General features: G+C 42.8%; 1 protein-coding gene across 8 annotated transcripts in view; it reads left to right on the top strand.

The window, feature by feature from the left end:
* Window positions 1-4,086: 4,086 nt before the first annotated feature.
* Window positions 4,087-14,142, top strand: part of L3MBTL3 (L3MBTL histone methyl-lysine binding protein 3) — a 106,900-nt gene continuing 96,844 nt past the window's right edge. For 4 of the 8 annotated variants that reach the window (XM_065931346.1, XM_065931345.1, XM_065931344.1 and 1 more), the window contains exons 1-2: window positions 5,884-6,162; window positions 7,770-7,843. The gene's annotated coding sequence lies outside the window, so the exon portion shown is untranslated. Of the gene's footprint in view, window positions 4,178-4,233; window positions 4,259-5,007; window positions 5,242-5,883; window positions 6,163-7,769; window positions 7,844-14,142 lie in introns of those variants that run through there. The other 4 variants (XM_065931339.1, XM_065931342.1, XM_065931341.1 and 1 more) reach the window with 4 other exon arrangements.

Here is a 14,142-nt window from a genome sequence, read left to right as displayed (position 1 = left end):
TGTGTTCTGGAAAATTATTAACTTTTAAAATTTATAAGTCACTTTATGGTTCTATATTATTCCACTGTTTTAAATATGTCTGTCATATTTCTATCTTTACTTTTGCATCTAAATAAGATTATAATAAATAAGATGTTCTTTTATATTAATTTCCTTAACACGCTGAGAATTTAAGATTTACACCATAATCCTTCCCTTAAATACTAACAGATATTTTTTCCCTCATCCTTAGCGTATCAATTACATTTCACCATCACAAGCTCTGCACTAAGAATGTATACAGATGTGTCACAAGAAAAATAAGCAGGACTCAAATTAGAGTACCACATGAACATTTCAGTGTTATCTAGAATGCTAACAAGAAGATCAAACTCAGCTTGTATAAATAATTATCAATAATAAGAATCTTGGCCAAATCAATGTTAATGTCATTTTTATACTTGGAAAAACATGGAGCACACAATTATATAGACTAAAAAAATCAATAACTTGACTCACACTTAAAAGTAAGATAATACATTGAAAGAATAACTTCAAGTATTGTTCATTTTAGAAAATTTCTATGGAAAGATTCAATTTTATCTGAAGACTTACAACCAATAGCACACATTACAACACGGGAAATGGGTTATTAAAGCAGTTTGTGGCTATGAAACAGATCAAAACTAACTAGCCATTAGGGAATGGAACCCATGACCTTCATCTCATTAGTAACAGGCTTAAACCAACTGAGTGAGCTATAAACTGGTAACATTCTGATACCTGGCAGATGGATGGATTTTTCACTCCTTACTTAAAATTCATTTCTTGGTTCCATATTATTTGTACTAAAATGTGACAATGCTGCTGTTATGTGGAAGGATGGAAAGGGACGTGGCTTTCAACGAGATCTCAGAAATCAATTATTACTCTTTGTGTAACTAGTGAGAGAATTCAAACCCTGAAAGATGAGGTGACCTGCCAAACGGGTTCCCAGTGGGTGGTGGCAGGACTGTGTTACAATAAAAATCTCTTGGACTTCACTCCTGGTCACTTTCAATTTGTGAGGGGCTGGCTGTTGGAGCAGGTTGTCCTTGAATTGTTCAAGGAAGGGGGAGTATATCCTTTCAACCCAGAACAAACTTAGAGCTAGGAAAAGGGAGTGTAGGTTTCTAAATTGAATTCATGCCGAATGGAGGATACAGGATGGAATATAGTGAGAAAGGTTTTGAATGACCTTCATCTGGGAGGGGATGAGAAGCCTCAGAAAGTCTCCAGAGAGACTTTACATTTTCCATGTAAAATAGCTTTAGCTTTAGTCCATGGGGTTGCAGAGTCAGATACAATGGAGCGCACACATACACACCAGGATATTTAGGAATAGCGTAACCTGAGTCATGGGGCTGGGGGCACAAGTTTGGGTATAAATGAATAAACATAAAGAAAAGTAAAGTAGTGGCCAATAATTTCACTTGGGAGGTCAGGGAAGTTACAGATCTGGTCTGAGCATGGGTTAGGAATGTAGGTGTGATAGGGTAGAGTGGAGTGGAATGGGAACCAGGGAGAGTGGTGGAGACTGATGCCATGAAGGGATGCTGGAAAGAAGGGATTCGTCATGGATTATTAACCAGTGACTGAACAGTGGAAGGGTGAAGGAGCAACAAAAAGCTTCTACTAGTATATTATCATTTAGGGAACAGATGGAGAAAGGTTCTGTAAATACTACCGATTTATATAAAGGTCCAGTGTTATTTAGATTCTGATATCATAAACTGCCTCTGTCTCAGGGGGTCACACCAGTGGATTCTTTGTAGCAGTATCTTTAGATATGAGTACCTTCAAAATACTTCCCATCCGGAACCACATCTCGGGAACAACTTACATTAAGCCTTTGAGCTTTTACTGATGACCTCTGAAGGAGATTGACCATGTATTGGAGAGAGCCTCAACTCATCCTTATTTTTGTTATTGTACCTCAGTATGTGCACAGGTCCCAGGCAAGCCTTTCTCTCCTGACCCTTGGACCTTTACTCAGGCTTTCTCTGATTGGATCATCTTCCCACATACCCTGGACATTTGTCCTTCAAGAATCAGCTGTCACCTTTTCTAGAAAGCCTTTCCTTATTGCCACAGTAGCTCCTCAATTATAACTGCTCTGCATACCCCTAGTACAACATCTTTCACACTGTGAAGCATTGCCCAGTGCACTAAACTGCCTTTACAGACTGAATTCCTTGGGGTCTAGTTTTAATCATTTGTTTATCCCCAACATCTTGTAGTGTGATTTGCACAAGGTAGATCTTTAACATAAGTTTAAAGACTATGGAAATCTCTGAAAAAGCTTGTGAAATAGAAATATAGTCTAGAAATTATCTAGAGAGAATAAGTCTAGAATGGATTTTTATAAAAAGGAATATAAAATTAATGTTATTAGTTTCCTTGGGCATAAGGCCTTAGTTTTGCACATAGCTCTTGGCCTTGCTTCCCTTCTCCTCTTGTAGTCTGCCTTTGGCAATTTCACTGCTTATTATTCAAGGGCTAGGGAGAAAAGGAGAGAAGCTGAAATTCAGATCAGTTAATTAGGCTGTTTGGGAACAGATCAGAAAAAGACTGGATATTGTGGGTGAAATCAATATTATCTATAGCCTTCTCTAACCCAGCCTTCCTCATTTCACACTCCTAAACCAATGGTTGCCTGACACAGGAAGCATATTTTATAAACTCTTTTCAGCTTCACAGAGTTTGTTCCCTTGTCTTCAGTACATGTCAAGCTGTAGGTCCTAGGTTTTGGTTTGGAGAATTCGGTCACTACACCAGTAGAAGACACTGTGGGATAATCTGCCTCTCTAGGGTAATTTCATGGTCCTAAGGAAAGAATTTAGCAGTTTATTTTTCTGAAACTGGTTCAAGGAACATTCCCGAAGTGAAAAAATTCAATCGAGAATATTATTACTTACATTTTGGAGAAAGACTTTTAATACAGAATTTCCATCTGTGATATATTTAAATTCTAGGCCTCAGGCAGCAATTTCGGAAAAGGGTCTCCTTGACCATTTATTAGATGCAAACTAGTCCACTCTGAGGGGTAGGGGGCCTTACTTTATCTCCCCACCCCAGCAAAATGTGAAGACTTGCTTCCACTATTCCTGAAATTACAAGCGCTCCTTTTTTTTTTTTTTTTTTTCCCTTGCACGGTGAACTCCGTTATTGACCTAAAAGTGTTGATCACAACTTCAATTTCTTGAATTCTTTTCTAAGTACTTGTATACAGTAGAAAAGGAGAATGGTAAGCTGCCCAAAAGGAGGCCTACAGTCCATCAGTGGAAAGCGGTCAATACGGAAATGCAATACTCTCGCTTGATCTGGTTTTGATGCCCTAACAAAGACAGGTTTCCCTGTTGAGGACCGCTCAGCCATCTTGACTGAGTACATTCAGAAGGTAGTCCTCGACCTGCTTGCTGCCAGAGGACTTTAACACTGATTTCTAAGTTGACATATGTATCCCAACAGATTTCACAACAGAGGCCTAACACATTGAAGCTGTCAATAAAGACCAACACTTAAGAAACGCAAAGCACGCGGACACTTTACACACACACTTTATAATGCATTCTTCCAGTCCTCTAAGAGAGAGAGGTTGAGTGTGGGGGTGGGGGTGGGGGGTGGGGGGAGCTTAAAACTTTCCGATTTTTCCTGACCTGTAGCATGCGTTTAGCCTTCAGGTTGTGTTTTTGTAAGCCCAAGGCCCACTCTTTAATGGCTGAAAGCATACGTTTAACAGTACAGGGTGGATCAGCTGCTCTGCGAAATGCCTTTTTTAAAAAAAAGTAAAGTGGAAAATAGACAAAGAAATCTATCACCTTAGCAGTCTTTCATATTTGTTTTGATTGTTCTGGAGGCAGCTCTGAGCTGGTGACAAGGGGATTGAAAAGATGCACCTGAAGCAGGATCTGCGGGCTGCTGCATTTGCCAGCCGGCTTTGGAGCTGCTTTCCAGCGGCGAAGGCGCAGCAGCATGAACAGGGAAGCCGGCGCGAGCCTCCCCGGCAGCGGCGGCGGCGCGGCGGCACCGGCACCAGCGCAGTTTCCCCTCTCCCCAGCCCTGACTCCACGCGCACATGCGCACTGCGCCCGCAGCCCTGGACCATTTGTCAGGACTACTCGTGAGACGGAGAAAAAAAAAAAGAGAGAATTTGGGGGTAAGAAGCGGTTGATCGGATCTAATCTCTAATTAATCTGAAGACTTGTCCGTGCCAAAGCCCATTCATTTATTTTCCTAGGTGAGGATGAAAGTTAAGAGAGCTCTACAGAGGAGGAAGCGCACCCTCGTCTTGTGAAACAGATCAGGGGAGGGGAAAGGACAGAAGGGGTTTCTCCCCCACTTCTCTGCGCCTCTGGGAAAGAGAAGAAAACTTAATCCCGGGGGAAAAAGTGGGCAAGTGACTCGGAGACGGCTGGAGGGGGAGTCTCTGGGCATCTCACTCTGAAGTAGTGAGTGCGAGTGCGAAAGAGGAACAAAAGAGAGAGAAAAGAGAAAGGAAAAAATGGGGGGAGGAGAGACTTGTATTTTTTTCTTTGCGCGCACACGGGGAAGGGTGTGGGGGGCCGTGCGGAAGGCAGCCGGGGCGAGGCGGCCGCGTCGGGCTCTCGCCGGCGCGCAGGCGGCGGGATGCGTGTGGGCCCCCTCCCCCGCGCCCCCCGAGCTTGTCACTTTGGTCGCTTTCATGACACCGGGCGCGGGGTGGGGAGCGCGGCGGCGCCGGGCTCCGCCGGGGTGCGTGCCCGAGTGGGCGCCGCGGAGCCGCAGCCCGGGCGGCGAGCGCGGCGGCCGAGGCGGGGGGCGCCGGCGGCGGGGGCCGGGGGGGCGCGCGGGGGCGGCCGGGGCCGCGTTTCGGTGCGGCGGGAGGCGCGAGCCCCGCGCGCCGCCCCTGCGGCCCCCTCCGCCCGTGTGGCCTTTGTGCCGGGCGCGCACCGGAGAGCGAGCGAGCGAGCGCGAGAAGTACTAGTACGGGAGACCGAGGCAGTGGGAAAAGAGGCCGGGCCACTTTCTCCCCGCTCGGGCTGCGGAGAATGGACTGGTTGAATGTGCAGGCGCGTCTCCCCGGCGTGTGCTGTGTGTGTGTGCGCGGCGGAAAGGCCTGCCCGACTCCCACCGCGCACACGCACACTCACACGCACGCACACACTCACGGACCCGCGGCGGGCTCGGCGGCCGAGAGTTTGCGTTTGCTTCCTCGCCGCCTCCCACTTCCCGACCGACTGTGTGAGAATTTCATATAGATCAGCTCCAATTTCCGCCATTTTGGGAAAGTTGCACAAAAATAAACCCTCCGGTTTATTTCTGCCCGAGGCAGGAAAGTGCTTCGGGAAGCGAGGCGGCGCGGGCCCGCGGCGGCCGTCCGCGCGGGGGAGGGCGCAGGGCGCGGGCCGGGCCGGGAGCCCGCGCCGTCGCGGCGTTCGCCCCGCGCCGTGCCGCGCCGCGCCGGGCCGGGTGCGGGCGCGGGCGTGTGTCGGGAGGCGGCGGCCGCGCCGGGGCGGCGGGCGCGGGTGGGGGGGCCGGGGGGGGGCGGCGCGGGGCTGCTTTTCCTGCAACTTGTTTACGCCGTCCTTATATTGGGGAGGCAGAGCGGGGTCCGAGGCGGGGCCGCCGCCCGCCTCGCGCGGCATGCGTGTGCTATTCCGGAATAATGGGTTGTGCACACTAGCGTCCTGGGCCCGGCCGGCCGTCCTCGCGCCGCGGCGGCCCGGCGGGGGGAAGTAGAGGCCGGCGGGGGTGGAGATCGGGGAAGCGCAGGAGCCGAGGCATCCGCCGCGCGCCCCGCGAGCTGGTGGCGGGGGCGGGGGGGGCGGAGAGGGAGGAAAACTTGGGAGCCCTGGAGGCGGGGGAGGGGGGCACGGTGGCACGGGCCGAGGGAGGGCGCAACTTTCGTGCTGGTGGTAAAACTTTAATTACCTTGGAAGAAAAAGGCCCTCCGGTCTCCCCCACCCTCTCTGGGCGAAGCCCGGCCCCAGCGCGACCGTGAGAGAAAGTTTAAAAGCGGGCACTTTGCTCCCCGCCTTCCCCGCGGAGGGGTAGGGGTATCTGTTTGTCCGTCTGCGCTCGGAGAGACGTGGGGGTAACGAGCCGCCCTCCGGGGTCGCGAAGATCGCGGCTCTCACCCCACCCTTCCACGGGGAGACGAAGGTAAACGTCGCTTCAGTTTCCCTCCTGCCTCCTCCCCCCGCCCCCCCCGCTTCCTTTTCCTCCCCCTCCCCGCCGATTTTTTGAGGGGACCCAAAAAACGGAGTCTCTTTCCTTATGCAACTTCCTCGGGCGCTGCGAGCACGGCCCTTCCCCCCTTCCCTGCATCCCTCGGCCAGCTCCTTGACCACCTCGGGTCTACCGCCAGAAAAAAAATGCGTTAGAGATCATTCACCGTGCACCGGAGCAAAAATAGATTTTTGATTGTTCTAAGTTTAAGTTAAGGGAAACTGAGCTGAGAAATAAGAAGGGGGGTGGGGGGGAGCGGCTGGAGCGAGTGCGTCGAATTTTAATTTTCCTAGAATGTTGTTTGTGATAGCTTTATTGCTGCGGGGAGCCCGAGAGTCTCCGTACTGGCTAGCTCGGTCGCGTGGATTTTTGCGCAAGTTTTTAGAAAAACACTGACTCGAGTAGAGCATTTCTCCGGAAAGTTTCAAGTGCAGCAAAATAGCGAACGTGCAAAACTGGCCAAGGAGAGACCTCTAGTGGTTAGACGCGTCTTTAAGTTCGGAAGGCCGAGAGCAAACTTTGGCCTTTACTTTTAGCTACGTAGTCCGTTCAGACGTGGAAGTGATTAGACGACCTGAGCCAGGGGCCAGATGTTGTAGAGAGGATGCTGATCAGAAATAGAAAGTTTAGTAAATCGGAGAGCAAATGAAATCTCAGGACCCAGCCTTCCAGTTGGGGTACTTCTTTGGGAAAGTAGAACCTTCCAATCTTCAAGACTTCTATGGGAAAAACATTTTGCTTTTATTCTGGGATTTGAAATCGGTCACTCTCTGGATTAGAGGCAGTTGTTTGATTTTTTTTTTTTTTTTTTAATATTTGTCATTGTCTATACATTTGATCAACCTTTTATCAGTATTAACAGTGGAGAATATCATTTGAATGTTAATAAAAATACGAAGTGCAATACATGTTTAAAACTTTGCAAAAATGGAAAACACTTGTATTTGAGAAGGCTCATATAAAATGATTTTATATGAGCTAATTTTTTTATTCTCTAGTAAATATAATTTAAGGCCTTATTTCATTTCTTAAACACATAGTCATATATAGTTTTAAAATAAATGACCCCATTTAGCTCTAAGAGTGTAATTTTGTTTCACTGGTTAAGACATTTCTGAATACTTTGTATAATTTTGGATTTAAACACTTAAATATATGGGCAAAACTTGCTTACATAGTATCTATTCTTCTGCCGGTGTGTGTTTTGTATCCTAAATTTAAATGAGAAGCAGTGAGAGAAATTAAAATTGTATCAAATGATCCTGGTAACTTTCATTTGCTTGTCATACAATTGAGACTTTAAGAGGGGAACTTAGGGTAGGGCAGTGATATAAATGTAAAATCAATTTCACCTCATCCAAAGCTAGCTTATTTTTTGTGTGTGTGGTGTGTGTTGTAGCATATTAAGTGGTAGTGTACAAAATTATGCAATGTCAGTAATTCAGAATTTGAACTTGTTATTTATGAGTTTCAGGGCTTCTTTTTTTTTTTTTAATGACAATACTTTGATTTTATTTCTCTTCTCTTTAAATCGATGCTAGACCTCCAGGAGAAGTCTTGAGGGTGAACCACAGTCTTAAAGACCATCAGATAATTATTTCTTCACTGCTACTAGGTAAGAGTTGTGTGTTGAAACAAATTGCTTGATACACTTGCAGATATTAAAAGCTGCATTTGGGGGTAAGGAAAGACATAGTGGAACAGGTTTGGCAGAAAAACACCATTTTGAAAGGGATGCTTTGAATTCATGAAAGTCTTGACGCCAAAAAAAAAAAGAAAGTCTTGATGCTGAAGGTGACTGAAGCTCCAATTAAAGCATTATGAAAAATCAAGAGATTGTTCTGGATAATATTTGGACTGGCTTTTTACTGGATTCTTAATTCACACTTCAATTGTACCTGTTCTTTACTGAAAGTAAATAGTTTTATTCTTTGGAATTGATAAAGTGGGAAATCTAGAACAAAGCAATTGTGAATTAATATAGCTGTTGTGTAAGTACACTGTGATGTGGAAAGTTCTGGAACTTGGTAAAATTTTGTAGGTGGTATTTCCAATAAGATGTTTGGGCACGTTTAAGTAACTTATCTTCTATGGCTCAAGTCCTAGGTGGGCTGACATGTGCCAAATATCATGTCATAGAGTTATAGTGAATTTCCAGTGTGTTAGCATAAACTTGTCAACTTTTAAGCGTATCACCACAAGCAATACAGCTGCTGCCCAATAAAGACCTCTTTGGTTCTGGAGGGTGCTGGTTAGTGTCCGATAATCCAGGGCCTACTCTCAGAACGAAGGTCATTCTCAGGCAGAAGGGAACCCTGTCTGGGCCGAACGTGAAAGTATATCTGTGCAACTCTAGTGCTTTTCTGCTATTGATGATGATGATGTTTAGTCGATAAGTCATGTCTGACTCTCTTGTGACCCCAAGGACTGTAGGTTCCTCTGTCCCTGGGATTTCCCAGGCAAGAATATTGGAGTGGGTTGCCATTTTCTTCTCCAGGGGATATTCCCAAGCCAGGGATGGAACCCGAGTCACCTGCATTGGCAGGCAAATCCTTTACCACTGAGCCGCTAGGGAAGGAAGCCTTTTCTACTTTTTAGAACTATTTTTTTTTTTAATCGTTTCCCTTCTTTTTCTGCTTCATTTCATTTTCCTTCTCTGTCTCAAGTATTAAAGGAGTTGCTAATTCTTGTTTGGCAAAACAGAACAAAAATTAGCAGGACTAATAATCCTTTTGAAAAAAATTTTGAATTTTATATGGGAGTGTAGTTGATTAACAATGTGAATAGTTTCAGTTTCACAGTAAGCGACTCAGCCATTCATATACATGTATCCATCCTCTCCCAGTGTCCGCTCCCATCCAGGCTGCCACATAATATCAAGCAGAGTTCCCTGTGCTATATAGTAGGTCCCTGTTGGTTATCCATTTTAAACATAGCAGTGTGTACATCTCCATCCCAAACTCCTTAACTATCATTTCCCACCACTCTTCCCCGCTGATAACATAAGTTTGTAGAAGTTTGTTCTGTTAAGTCTGTGAGGACTAACAGTTCTTACTGAGTCACGTTATAACCATGGTAGATGTGGTCTAGATGTCAAAACTGAATAAATACCACTATAAAAATGATCGTCAAAAAGGAATTTATTGTCATTTTCTGCTCATGGATCACCTTGAGAAGTCTAAATAGCAAAATAAATAGATGTCCATGTAGGTGATGCAGCAGAAACCAGGGGGCAAGAACGGCTGACAAGAAGATCACGCAGATGGAAGTAGAGTTCAGACAGAGTGAGTGTGTTTCCTAGGATGGTTAGTTTCATGTTTAGGTACACTGAGTGGAAGACTGATTATTTTTCTTCATTTGGGGAATCATTGTAAGTAGAGTGCTAGAATAGGAATCAGAGGACAGTTTAGCCACTAAATATACCACTTTGTGTAAATCACTTTAACTCTTTTAGCCTAGATTTCCCCTTCTGGAAATTGGGAGCGACAATGCTTGCCTTGGTCTCTTTGTTGAAGGGATCAAATAAGGTTTTGAGAACTATGAAGAATTATTCAAATGTTTGGTAGTCATATTATCATTTTACCTTAGCCAGGTTTTGTGAAAAGGGCAGAACAGAAGGTAGGTTTTTAAAAGCTGAACAGAGTGATTTAATTCTTGGCTAAAATAATTGGTTTAGTTTTTGGTGTACATATTATATGGACTTGCCACAATGCTTTCAGGGGATATTTCATTTCTTTAAGAAAATAGTAGTTTCTCTTTTATAGCTTTCTTGAGGGAAGAGACCATGTTTTAAAATGGTGCAGAATACAAATTGTGTTTTGTTTATCTCAAGGTAGTCATTTAATAGGTAGGAGTTGGTGAAATAAATACTTAGATATAAAATAATTCCAAATTGTGGAAATGGTAGGGTGGTGAAAGTAGAGGTGTTGGTGTGAGGGGAATTTATGTACTGTAATTAATACTTCAGTTGCAGGAGTTTGTTGGGAAATGAAGATAACAGAACAGGTAACTGGAGTAGTAAGAATTTAAACTATAGGGACCAGAAACTGGGTCCTGCAAATGACTGTGAATTTTGGGGGTGCTCCGGGCTTTTTGCTCCCTACATTTTCTAGAACTCTTGGCTACTTTATTCTAATCCTAATCAACTACGTATTATCTAGATAGAAAAAAGAAAATCACAAGTCATTGCTTTCAGTTTGATAATACTGAACTTGCCAAACTCTGACAAGTTTTAGCCTATCTCTTTTATCTTGTAAATTATCCAATCACTATTCTAAAACCTAGAAACCCAGTAGTGGAGGAAAGAAGAAATACAGGTCCTGTTTAATTAGTCCCTGCGTAATTGAAGGTTGGTTCTTGAATAATTCCATTGTTTTGTTTTGTTTGATAGTTTATTTCTAAGAAATATATATATCAACCAAGGCTATTTATAATAGATGCAGTTAGGACAGGAAATTTACAAAAGAAATTATTGGGTTGGCCAAAAAGTTCTTTCGGATTTTCCCATAGGATGGTACAGAAAAGCCCGAATGAACTTTTTGGCCAACCCAATGTTTTAGGCAGTGTGGACAAGGTTACCCTTGGTGTCCCAAAGTTGGGTAACCTGAATAATTCCTCTAGTGATATTTCTACTAGTTAATTGATTTCTATTGAACTCTTACAGTGCTGAACATGGAAAGACGAGGTCTTTGCTCTTGAGGAGTCCCCTGCACCCTTGCCCTGGGAGTTTGGTTTCTGAAGTCAAACTGAAAAGCCTTTAAGTCCCTTTTTTAGGAGACAGGGTGGTCTGCAGGAAAGAATAAGGACTTTTGAGAGGCACTTGTGTAAAGTTGACTGATTCTGGATGCACCTCCAGTTTCTTCCTGAGAAGTGGGCTTACAGTTATGACTTGGGTAGTGACTGAAAGAATTACATGTGCATTAGATTGAGTTGGCCAAAAAGTTCACTTGGGTTTTTCTGTACCATCTTACGGATAAATTTGAATGAACTTTTTGGCCAACCCAATAATAAAGCTTCATTATTATTATTTACTATTCTTTCTGCAAGTCAGAGTTTTATGTCAGTCCATAGATATTTATCTATTGTAACTCTGTTACAGTATCTTTGTAACTCTGTTAGAAGGTACTTTACTTAGTTAATGCATAGGATAGGATGAAATAAATGGCTTTGTTGGGACTATGAGGAAAGCAACAGTCTTTGGCCTGAGTGTGTTTATAGTCTGTTGAGGAGGTAACCCATGCACATACAATGATAATTACCAGAACAAAGCTGTGGTTCGGTGCCAGCGGTGAAAGGTAGAGGTGAATGCAGCGGGTACTGTGGGGGTGCTGCTGGCGTGGCGCTGTGTGTGTCCCTAAGTAGGCACCTGGAACATGGGGCACGCTTTGCAAAATACTGTGAAGTGTAGTATAGTCAATGTAATTGTATATCGAGTGCCTTCTGAATGTCAAGCATTAAGCTGGATATTTTTCATTCATTCATTCACTCATTCATCTAGCAGAAACTTACTGAGTGCATTCTGTATGCCCAGGTACTGTTTTAACTGTAATACTTTCAGTAACCTTGAGTGTTTGGCATTACTAATTCTCTTTTAGAGGAAACTGGTGCTCAGAGATACTTAGTAACTTGTGTAAGTTCCTATCATGCAGTTTGGAAGGGCTGGGACAAGGGAAAATGACACTGGCTTTTGTTTTGTTATGTCTTTAACTTTCTAATTTTTCAAAATAGTAATTCTTACAATATTTCCAAGAAAACACATTTCCAGATTTTGAGGAATATATTTGCTTTTATACATTGGTTCACTAAGATGAGCAATAGCACACAGCTGTAAGAAAAAAATGATGGGAAGAAAATACTATTTCTTCACTGTCCTCTTTCTTCCTCCCTTTTTAAAAGTTGGGAAAAGGCTTCGTTGTACTGAAAAGAGCACCTTGGTCTAGTTCATGGCCTTGAAATGGTCACTAGCTGTTAACAGAGCATTACTGAGATTAGGTTTGGTGTTACTGGGCTTATTTATAAAAAGGTTTCATCTGTTCTTTGTAGGAAGAGACCTGATAAGGCAGTAGGGTTTGTTATCAATTAATTTAAATTAACTGATAAATTAAGTTTAAATCAATTAATCATCAATCAAAAGAATGGGACCTAGATTAACCATTTTCTGAATTCAAAACATGATGGAATTTATTGATTATAAAAAAGGAAAATTAAAATGAGGGATAGAGATAATAATGGTGAGAAGCTGGAGACAGGGAGGAATGTAGAGTGTGAGAATCAAAGTTTAAAAAATACCAGGGAATGTGACTAAGAACATATTCACCAAAATGTGATAATTACTGATATTATGCTCTAACCAGAAGAGTAGGCCCATTTACAAAATAAAGTGAAGAGTCTTTGATTCATTAGATGGTTCTGGTTTATAGTGGGAGTCATATGACATATCTGAGTCATGGTCCATCAAGCAGAGCTTTAGTCTTAACTTCAAAGGATGCAGGCGTTGGTTGTAGGGTGATGGACTGTTTCTCCTTTGTTGAAGCTCTATCATCCAACAAAATTTTTTAAGCACCTGCTGTATGTTGGAGCCTTTCAAGATTGGACCATGGCTTTATGTTACGTGTGCTTTTATAGTTAAACTAGTTCAGTTACTGGAACGCTTTGAGTAGGATGGTTGAGGCACCAAAATCAGTTGATTACTTTTCCCCCATCTGTTAAATAGACTGAACACTGAAATGTGAGTTGAAGTCCCTGGTCTGGTTGTTAAATGATCTAAATAATTTCACCCCATTGCTTTATGGTCTTATTTGAAAGATTTGAGGCCTAGCTGTTCAATCTGTTGATAAGGAGTTTAGCTGCAAAGGGTTATCAAGATAAGCCTGTAGACATGACTTCTGTGACAGAAATAAAATCTGAACAAATCTAATTTATTATAGGCAAAAGAAATCAAGTGTAAACCTTTTAATTTTAGCTCTGTGTTCTATAAAAATATGAAGCAGAATAAGAAAAAAGAATGTACTACTTTTAGCATTTAAAAATTATGAAGTGAAGTAAGAAAAAAGAACAAGATACTACTTTTAGTTTTCTTTTAAAATTTAAACTCGTGCATATTTTGCATAAGCATGGAAATATCTCTGTGAGACAGGTTCTTGCTCTTTTTATGCCCTTGAATCCCTCTAATGGGTGTAAAATTTCTATTATTACCCTACTAGTGTAGTGTATGGATGACATTATAGCCCTTTTCAGGATATTTCTGCCTCAAATTGAGTATCTCATAGTCTGTACATTGAACATGAACTCCAAATAAAAGCATTCGAAGAGAGTGTGTTGAATATGCCACAAGACTGTTAATGTCAGTTTGTGATTTCATTTTCTATATACATTTTTTTTTTCTTGAAAGGCATTTTTCATTTTCTGTTCCTCCTTCAGAGGAAGTAAGTAGGTTAAGGCCACAGACTCTCAAACAATTCATCCTCCTTACAGTAACAAACGGAAGGGCAGGAAGTTGAGATTCTATAAAGGTTGCCTTTGGTGACTACCCCTTTGAGTGTAATCATCATAGCAGAAAAGGTAGGAAATCAGATAAGCCATCAATATGTTATAAATAGAGTCATTTTCATTAAAACATGACTAGTGGTAGATACAGGGGCGGGAGTTGTTTCTTGAAAAAATATCAACAAGAAGGAACCGTCCTAATCGATTTCATATATAAAGGAAACCTAGGTTAGCTGCCACTCAAGCATCTACTATATGAACATAGATAGGGATAGAAAACCCAGATTCTCAAGAATTTGTTCTTGATGCTATTGAGATTTCAGTTTTCACATTGAAGTCATCTAGAGTTCTACCTGCCTAAAAAAATCTATGAACTTGCGCCCTCAGGGCAGAATTCACATCTCTCCACAACAGATCTCAATTCCAGTA

This window comes from Muntiacus reevesi, chromosome 3 (genome assembly GCF_963930625.1).
Source record: "Muntiacus reevesi chromosome 3, mMunRee1.1, whole genome shotgun sequence".
In the NCBI taxonomy this organism is placed as follows: Eukaryota; Metazoa; Chordata; class Mammalia; order Artiodactyla; family Cervidae; genus Muntiacus; species Muntiacus reevesi.
This window is presented reverse-complemented; position numbering and strand designations above follow the sequence as displayed.